Source organism: Monodelphis domestica, chromosome 2 (assembly GCF_027887165.1).
Source record: "Monodelphis domestica isolate mMonDom1 chromosome 2, mMonDom1.pri, whole genome shotgun sequence".
In the NCBI taxonomy this organism is placed as follows: Eukaryota; Metazoa; Chordata; class Mammalia; order Didelphimorphia; family Didelphidae; genus Monodelphis; species Monodelphis domestica.
This window is the reverse complement of record NC_077228.1, coordinates 257761164-257769939: the sequence shown is the minus strand read 5'-3', so window position 1 is coordinate 257769939 and position 8776 is coordinate 257761164. Positions and strand designations below refer to the sequence as shown.

The window sequence follows — 8776 nt, the reverse complement described above, 5'->3', positions numbered from 1 at the left end:
CCTTCGGCATTTTCGGCTCAGCAAGCCGAATTGGAAGCAGTAACCAGAGCCTGTGAGCTGGCCAAAGGAAAGCGGTTTCCAGGAATTCTTCCTCAGAAACACCCTCAACATCTAAAGTGAAGCCCGGAGATTGGGTATACAGAAAGAGGCACCTACGAAAGGATGCTCTACAAGTCAGATGGGACGGACCTCATCAGGTATTGCTGGTAAATCCATCTGCAGCAAAACTATAAGGAATTGAAAGTTGGATACATCTATCTCATCTAAAGAAAGCCCCAACTCCAAAATGGTCAGTAAAGTCGATGAGTGACTCAAAAATACGGCTGACCAGAAGAAGAAGATAAAAAGAAGTTTGAACTGGCTAAGTATTCTTTTTCTTTTAAAATTTCTTCCATTCACATATTATCTCTCTGAACCATAGAGGTATTAGTAAGTTTATTTCCCTTGAGAATTTTATTTACCCTGAGCAAAGTCCCTTTTAAATAGAGAACCTAGAAAGGGCAGAGCTATTCCCCAAACTTAGTGGAAGTAAGAAAAGTTTAAAATGGGAACATTTTTACCTGACTACGCTTTGAAAGTGACAGCTGAGAATTTGCAGCAAAGATTCCAGAGTGCTAGTTTGTTTCAAAATAGTATCAGAAGAGGTTAGGAAGAAATGATGGAGCCTAGAAATGATTGTTAGTAATAGAAGATAAATATTTTAAATCTGGACCATGGTTATGGTTAAGTAGCTAAAAGGAATGAAATCAATTCCAAAATGCCTAGCATCTCAACCTCCCTAAAGGGGGGGTGTGTGAGTTGAGTGTATAAGGTTTTAAAATTGAGGAAAATTAAAAGCATTTTTAATAGTGAGAATTTTTCTGCTTTTATATTTCTACAGTTTGTAGGATTTTTATATTTTGGTAAAGTAAGGCAATCTTTCTGATTAAGCATGTAAATTACATGATTTTATTATTTGTGTGGAAAAGACATTATTAAAATTAATAAGATGGAATTACAGATTTAAGGTTAGCAGTGTGGATAATCCTTATAGTGAATAAGCATATAGGGAGTAGATCAAGTCCTGTTAAAGAATGTGTTTATAGATCTCTCTTAAGTTTTCTCTTGCAGCAGCAAGGAAGCTGACTGATACCAAAGGAGGAGCCTGCCAGAGGACAGAAGTCTGCGAGAGAGGAGGCTGAAGGCATCATCAGGACCCACCAGAAGTGAAAGACTTGAGACTTTGGGAATTGGGGTAATGTTTTGATTGTTAGTCAGTTTTTGGCCAAAGGCAGACTGCCTGCCTTTCTGGCTCAATTGTCAATGCGCCGGTGGCATTGGGGAACGCCCCCAAATGCCAATCACCAGTATCTGTGTCCCTAGACTTTCCCACCAGTAGGGGATGGAGTCCAATCCCATATAGCATTACTCATTTGTCCATGTTTGGTCAGCGACGTTCGGTCTTGACCAAAAGGGGGGTGTGTCAACATGGAAATCTAGAGATCCCCAGTTTATTTAGTTGGAGTGTAGAAACCCCAGGTTTTGACCTTGTCACAGGAGAGTTTCCCCCTGAGGGAAGGTCCCTCTTCACCAGACAGTGAACTTCCTGGTAGTTTGGGTGGGAACAGCTAATCCCATCCAATATTAAACATCCCTTTTGTCCCAATGGTTTCTTCCCCCTAGGCTAAGGTCCATGACCAAGGTGACCCAGCCCTAGGCTGAGTCTTTCCCTTTTGTGTCCATTGTAGGGCCCCAGCCCCTCACTGTTATTCCTGTCTGGAACTCTTCATTTTCCTTTCTCACCATTGTAAGGTCAATCAACTGTCCTTCTAATTCTAAAGCCCCCAGGTCACCTAGAGTGGTATATAGGTTCCCCAAGTTCTTTTGTTCCTTGGACCCCATCCTGAGTCGGTGGCACTCCCAGGGGCTGGTGACCAGGGCGTCTTGATTGTGCAGTCTTGGAAAGCAGATCTGTTGTAGTAGTAGTAGCGCTAACCCCTTTCCCCTTGATTAAAGAGTGATTTTGACTATTTAATAGTTCTGTGTTTTTTCTAGTTGACAGGCCTGAGGTGAAGAATGCCACACACACACACACACACACACACACACACACACACACTCCTTAGAGACTTATTGCACAGGTTGGCTTTATGTGTTTTTATTGATACCTTTTGTTTTGTAACTCGAAATTTGTTTTCTTAAAAGGAAGGAGGCATGGGAGAAAATATTTGTGATGTTAAAACAAAATGCAAAATATATTTTTAAAGCATGTTAAATTATCTAACACAGATTGCTCTGGGAGAGCAACTGCTCATGCTTGCCAAGTGTCAAGAGTGGAAGAGGCCTCTGCGGTCATCTAATCCAACTCCCTCATTCTGCATAAGGGAAAACCAAGACCCAGAGAGGGAAAGTGACTAGTTCTAGGTCTACACCTAGGCTTTTAGATCCACAAACCAACGTTCTCTTGACTAAAGGGCTCCTACTCCTTCTCCACACCTGCTCTGTGGGGGGGTATTTAACAGGTGACAATCTTAAGAGAGCAAGGACCATATCTCTTGCTTTTCTTTCTGCCTACCCCACAGGGTCACTGGGGATTTAAAAAAAAAAAGCTCAATTGGGGGCGGGAGGGGGGTGTGTGTGGTGTAGGCAGGCCACCAAATGACCAAGACCCACCCGTGGGGGTCATAGGGTTCCCCAAACCCCAAGTCAGGTCTGCTTAGGGTAAGACTGGGGCAGGTCCCGAAGGGTCATCTTCGGGGGCAATGAGGAATTTGGAGCAGGGAAGGACCTAGCCACATATATCGTTTATCTCCCACACCGTGTTTTACCAAAAAAGAGGCCCGGCAAGAGGAGTGAGTCGGGGTCACAGAGGGTGGTGGTGCTGGTGGCGGCGGGGCCCTCCAGCCCCGGGGCAGGTGAAGGACAGCTCGGGGAAGGGGCCCCTCCGCGGCTCTCCAGCTCCAAGAGGGTCGCTCGTAGACCCTCACCCTCCGCTTTCACCTCATCCTCCCTCTCTCCAGCCCCGAGCGGGCGCTCTCCCGTCGCCGCCTTGACTGCTGGAGCCTCATCTGCCCCACTGGCCCGGGATTCAGCCCTGACCACGATTTCGGCTCCTGGCAGAAGCAGTTCCGACACTGACGTAGAAGTCCCGCCTCTTTCCGTCTCGAGATCTCGCCCTGCCTTTTTCCGAGGCGGGAAGCTGAGGAAGGAGTTGGGGAGGCGGGAAACAGAGAACTGTATCCGCTGGAGAGACTTCGGGACTGGGCTGGGTTCTTTTCTTCTTACAAACAGTTAATTGATTTTGAGCAAGCCGCCGCTTCCTTTTATTTATCTAGAAATTGCTAGAGCTGGGCTCACTCATTCGGTCAGCAGTTGAGTACCTTTTGTTTGAGGGATCGGATAGTTTTTGGTTTCGCAACTCCTCATATCTGGGCTGTGGTCGAAATCTGCTATTTGTTGCCAGTAGCCTCTCCCATCTCCAGTAAAATTCTCACCCTCTTACTCAGCAGCTGAAGGGATCGGCCCCAGCACAGGTTTGACCGTGTCAGCTCTCTACTCAGTACACTGTTGTTCAGTCGTGTCTGCCTCTACATTGTGATCCATTTGGGGTTTTCTAGAAAGACACTCTGAGTGATTTTGCCATTCTGGTTTGCCATTTCTTCTGATCTATAGATAAGGAATTGAAGCAAACAGGGTTAAAAAACTTGTCCATGGTCACAACTAAGAATTAAACAGTATCTGAGATGAGGCTTCCTGACTTCAGACCTGGTGCTCTATCCACTGCACCACTTAGCTGCTCCATAGAGGGAAAATAAAGAAATAAAATATAACAAACTATGTAGATTAGATAGTTGTCGTGACAACTATTTCTTGTCCTTGGATAAGAGACACCCGCAGCCTTGTCTAAATGGTTTTTCTCAACCCTACAGTTTTGTCTAAAAGAACTTCTTTCACAATTGTATAAGTATTTGGTCAATTTCCCTTGTTTTCTTGCCTTTGAACAAAGAATGCCTTGTCATTCTCATAAAAACCTTCTATGGCAAATATTCTTCGATAACTCCCCTTTCTTTCTCTCTTGAATGCTTCCCCCTTTCTCCACCCTTTCTCTCTCCTGTGAAAATTGCAAGAATGCTATTGACTAGCTGTATATTTTAAGCAAGCCTGACAAGTCATAAAAACTAAATCTGTAGCCTATGAAGTTAAAACTATCATCAATTTCCTTACTACCATAATATATCTCTTGGCTTTCCATTTGCTTTTCCTCCAATCTTTATGAACAATTATTAGATCCCCACTGATGGATATAAAGAGATGGGGAAAATATCCTGACTGAAGGGAATGTGCTAAGGCCAGGCATGACTCAAATATAGTTTACATATGGTGATATATAATCTGTACTGCATTTGTTGTTAGAATTCAGTGTTAGAATTCACTTTTATTGACTCTGATTTGAATTTTGCCTCAAAAAAGTATATGTAAGAAATTGGACTTGGAAAATATCTAGAAATGTTGACCATTCTATTGCTTTGCAACTCCTCACCCCCTAACCCCCACAAGTTTGGAAAACTGCTAAGGGGAGTGAAAACATTATTGAAACAAGTTTCAGGACAGCTAGGTGGCTTAGTAGATTGAAAGCCAGGCCTGAATAGAGGCAGTTCTGGGTTTAAATGTGATTTCAGACACTTCCTATCTGTATGACTCTGGGCAAATCATTTAACCATAATTGCTCAACCCTTACCACTTTTCTGCCTTAGAATACATGGTTAGTATTAATTCTAAGATAGAAGGTAAGGGTTTTTAAAAAATGCAAAAAACTCCAATGTTTAAGGATTTACAATCCAATAAGAGAAGGGAAGTCTAAATGTAATAATAACTGATATATAACACCATAACGTGTGTAAAAGTGCTTTTCTTTTCCTTTAAATACACCCTCTCAGACTTCTTTATCACAATCAAGGACATGACTACCCTCCCATTCTCCCAGGCTCAAAATCTAGGTGTCATATTTGAACTTTTACTCTTATGCTCCATTTCACCCCCATCCAATCTTTAGCCAAGGTCTGTGGATTTCACTTTTGTAATGCCTATCATATAGAACCCCTTCTCTGATATTGCCACCATCTTGGTGCAGGCACTCATCTCCTCACACATGGACTATGGCAATAGCCTGCTTGTTGGTCTCTCCTCACTCCAATCCATCTTTCACTCAAAGTGATCAAAGTGATAAGTTTTTACTCAACCAATCCTGATGGTTTCCTTTCACTTCCAGGCTAAAATGTAAAATCCTCTGGTGTTCAAGGCCCTTCATAATCTATTCCCTGTCACCTACAATCTTTGTCTCATCTACACCAGACACCTCCCCCTACACACACTCTTTGATTCAGTGACAATGACATCTTTGCTGTTCCTTGGACAAGTTACTCTGCCTCCTAAGTGGATTTTATCTATTATCTTTGTGGAAATACACTAAGGACCCTATTTCCTTTTTTAGTTTTCTGTATTTGTCTTTCTCTAAGTAGGGAAGCTTAGAAACAGAATTTAATAAATAAATTTCTTTTTTTTTGTAGTTTAGTTTTTATTTATTAATCATAAACTTAACTCTGTTGTCTAGCCAGACTTGTGGAAGGAAAAGGGAAATGAAATCCAAAGAGAATTGCAGCAAGTGAGAGCACAAAGATTACAGGGTATAAGAGCCGGTGGAATTCAAGGGTGTTTCCTCCAGCTACAGAGGAATGGTTTGGTGGCTAAGACAAAAAACAAAACCAAAAAAACCTATTAGATTTGTCCACAGTCAGCAATGGTGATCTTCTTGCTAGTCTTGCCATCCCGAGAACTGAAACGCTCCATAGCTTCCACAATATTCATGCCTTCTTTCACTTGGCCAAAGACCACATGCTTACCATCAGTACAGATGAAAAACTGGGAGCCATTTGTGTTGGGGCTAGCATTTGCCAAGGACAAGATGCCAGGGCTTCAGGATGAAGTTCTCATCAGCAAATTTCTCCCCATAGATGGACTTGCCACCAGTGCCATTATGGTGAGTAAAATCACCACTCTGGCACATAAACCCAGGAATGATTCTGTGAAAGCAGGATCCCTTGTAACCAAATCCCTTCTCTCTAGTGCTCAGAGCCCAGAAGTTTTCTGCTGTCTTTGGAACTTTGTCTGCAAAGAGCTTGAAAGTAACCGGGTCCAGGGGCTCTTTTTCAACGCAGATGTCAAAGTACATGTTCGGGTTGTCCATGGCCACAGATGGCTGGGATGGGTGCAACAGCGGATGCAGAGGCGGTGGGGCTCAGTGTCTGGTGGACCGAATGCAGATGAGAACTCTCGGTGGCAGCATCTGCAAAGCTAATAAATAAATTTCTATCTGATAGGCTCACATCAAAAATGCAGGAGACTGAGTTGAATGGTACCCTTGGATTCAGGTTCCAATTCCTAATAAGAAGCTCTAGTGTATCCCTGATTGAGCCTACTGACATGGGTGCTTCTTCTACAGGGGCAGATGAAAGTCTATGACCACCTTTTTATCTTGTGTGATTCTTGACTTTGTCCTCCTTAGAGAATATACCCAAGGCATGGTAGTACTATTCAACTTAATTAATTTTATCTGGCAGTAATTAAGTACCTACTATGTGTAAGGAAAGAATGTAGGACCTGGAGTTAGGAAGACTCATCTTCTGAAATTTAATTTTTTTTAACTTTACCTTCTATCTTTGATACAAGTATCAGTCCCAAGGTAAAAAAAGAGTAACGGGTAGGGATTCAGGGTTTATTGACTTGCTCAGGGTCACACAGCTAGGAAGTGTCTGAGGTCAGATTTAAACCCAGGCCCTCCCAACTGCTACTCTATCCTAGTACTGAGTCACCTAGTTGCCTCAAGATTCATCTTCTTGAGTTCAAATCTGGCTTCAGACATTGACCATCTGTGTGATCCTGGGCAAATCATTTAACCATGTTTGCCTCAGTTTCCTCATCTTCAAAATGAACTGAAGAAGGGAAATGCCAAACTACTCCAGTATCTTTGCCAAAAAAATCCCAAATAGGGTCATGAAGAGCCAGACAAGACTGAAAACAACTAAATGATAAAAACTATGTGTTAGGCACAAAGAAGTTAAAAATAAAACTATCTACCTACAGGAAATTATATCCTATTGGGGAGACATGTACACAGATAAATATATACAAAGTTATGCAAAGGCATTCAAAGATAAGGAACACTGAGAGGTATCAAGAAAGACCTTGTGGAGAAAGTGACATCTGAACTGTTGTTATTTGAATGAAAACAGGCATTTTGAGAGGTAGTGGTGAAGTCAGAGTATTCCCAGCAGAGGCAGAGGCAGAATATGGAACGGAATACGTGGAAAACAAGGAGGCCATTTTTATCAGTGCATCGCTTGGGTTACTCATCTAATAGCAATTGCTTTTGCTAAATGACTAGCCTTCTTCTATTTAGATTATACATTACTTGAATGGTAGCTTTTTATGCCACTTCTTGCACATAACTTATTGTTTGTGACATTGAAGCTTGTGAATGCCCATATCAAGAAGAACCATTTTTTTCTCTTTAAATATGTCTCTTTAATTAATTAATTAATTTAGATTATTTTTTCCACGATCACATGACCCATGTTCCTTTCCTCCCCTCCTCCTGCAGCCAACAGGCAATTCCAATGGCCTCTGCATGCACCATTGCTCAAAACCCATCTCCATATTACTAACATCTGCAATAGAGTGATCATTTAGAGTCTACATCCCTAATCATATCCCCATTGAACCATGTGATCAAGCAAAAGTTCCTCTTCTGTGTTTCCACCCTATAGAGATAATTTAAGGGTTGTGACTTAAAATCTAAATTAATTGGCCACCAGGGGAAAAAAACCCAAATAAAATATCCAAGTCAGTCTGGAAATTTATGGTAATTTTAATTAATATAGAGGGAAGGATTTAAGGAGAAAGAGGGAAGAAGGTATAGGATTTCTCCTGCATGGCCTGTGCCAGGGGAGTTCAAGATCTCCACCACTAGGTTTCTGAAGAAGATTAGAGACTTCTAAGAGGATAAAGTTGGAAAGTAAAGGAGAAAAACTTAGCCAGAAACTCACCACTGAACTGGACAATAGCTATAGCCACACCAAGATGCTGAAAGGCCTAGCACGCTGCCACCAGCCAACTCTCTGCCACCAGAGGGTACCAGAGAGAGGAAGTGACGTGAAATATATAGACCTTTTATTTTTGTGTCCCTTCCTCTCAATTTTCACATCTACCAATCACATCAGAGGCTTCTCTCCAGGTCTGCCCTTTCTTTAGTTCTCATCTTCTTTGATTAGATTATATCTTTTGAGTTACTTAACATTTCTTTGTTAAGTTCACCTTTTGTTAGTTACTTAACCTTTTTGTGATTAATTTAACATTTGTAGTTACTTAACACTTTTTTGTATTAAGATCTTAAAATAGACTTAGTTTAAAGTTCTAGCTTCATTATAAAGTAAGAACTAAGTTCAATCAGGAGATTACAATTTCATCTTCTCCATAAAGTAAGATCTAAGTAGGGTGGAGTAATCTAAATTTCACAACCCCCACAGTCCCCTTCCTGGATGTGGACAGCAGAACCATTTTATTTTATTTATTATGTCATGGAAGGAAGAAGCTCAGAGGAAAAAACAAACAAACCAATGACCATGTCCGTTTTGAACATGTCAAATTTGGACTAGTTTGTATAGTATAGAAGGAAGAGAAAAATTACTAAGCACAAGGTAATAATGTTCCCTACAAGGAGAGATAAAAGCAAAACACACTG

The 8776-nt window shown here is 41.6% G+C and overlaps 1 pseudogene; it reads right to left on the bottom strand.

Annotated features, from left to right (window-relative positions):
* Positions 1–5533: 5533 nt before the first annotated feature.
* Positions 5534–6306, bottom strand: LOC100013646 (peptidyl-prolyl cis-trans isomerase A-like; annotated as a pseudogene).
* Between the last annotated feature and the right edge of the window lie 2470 nt (positions 6307–8776).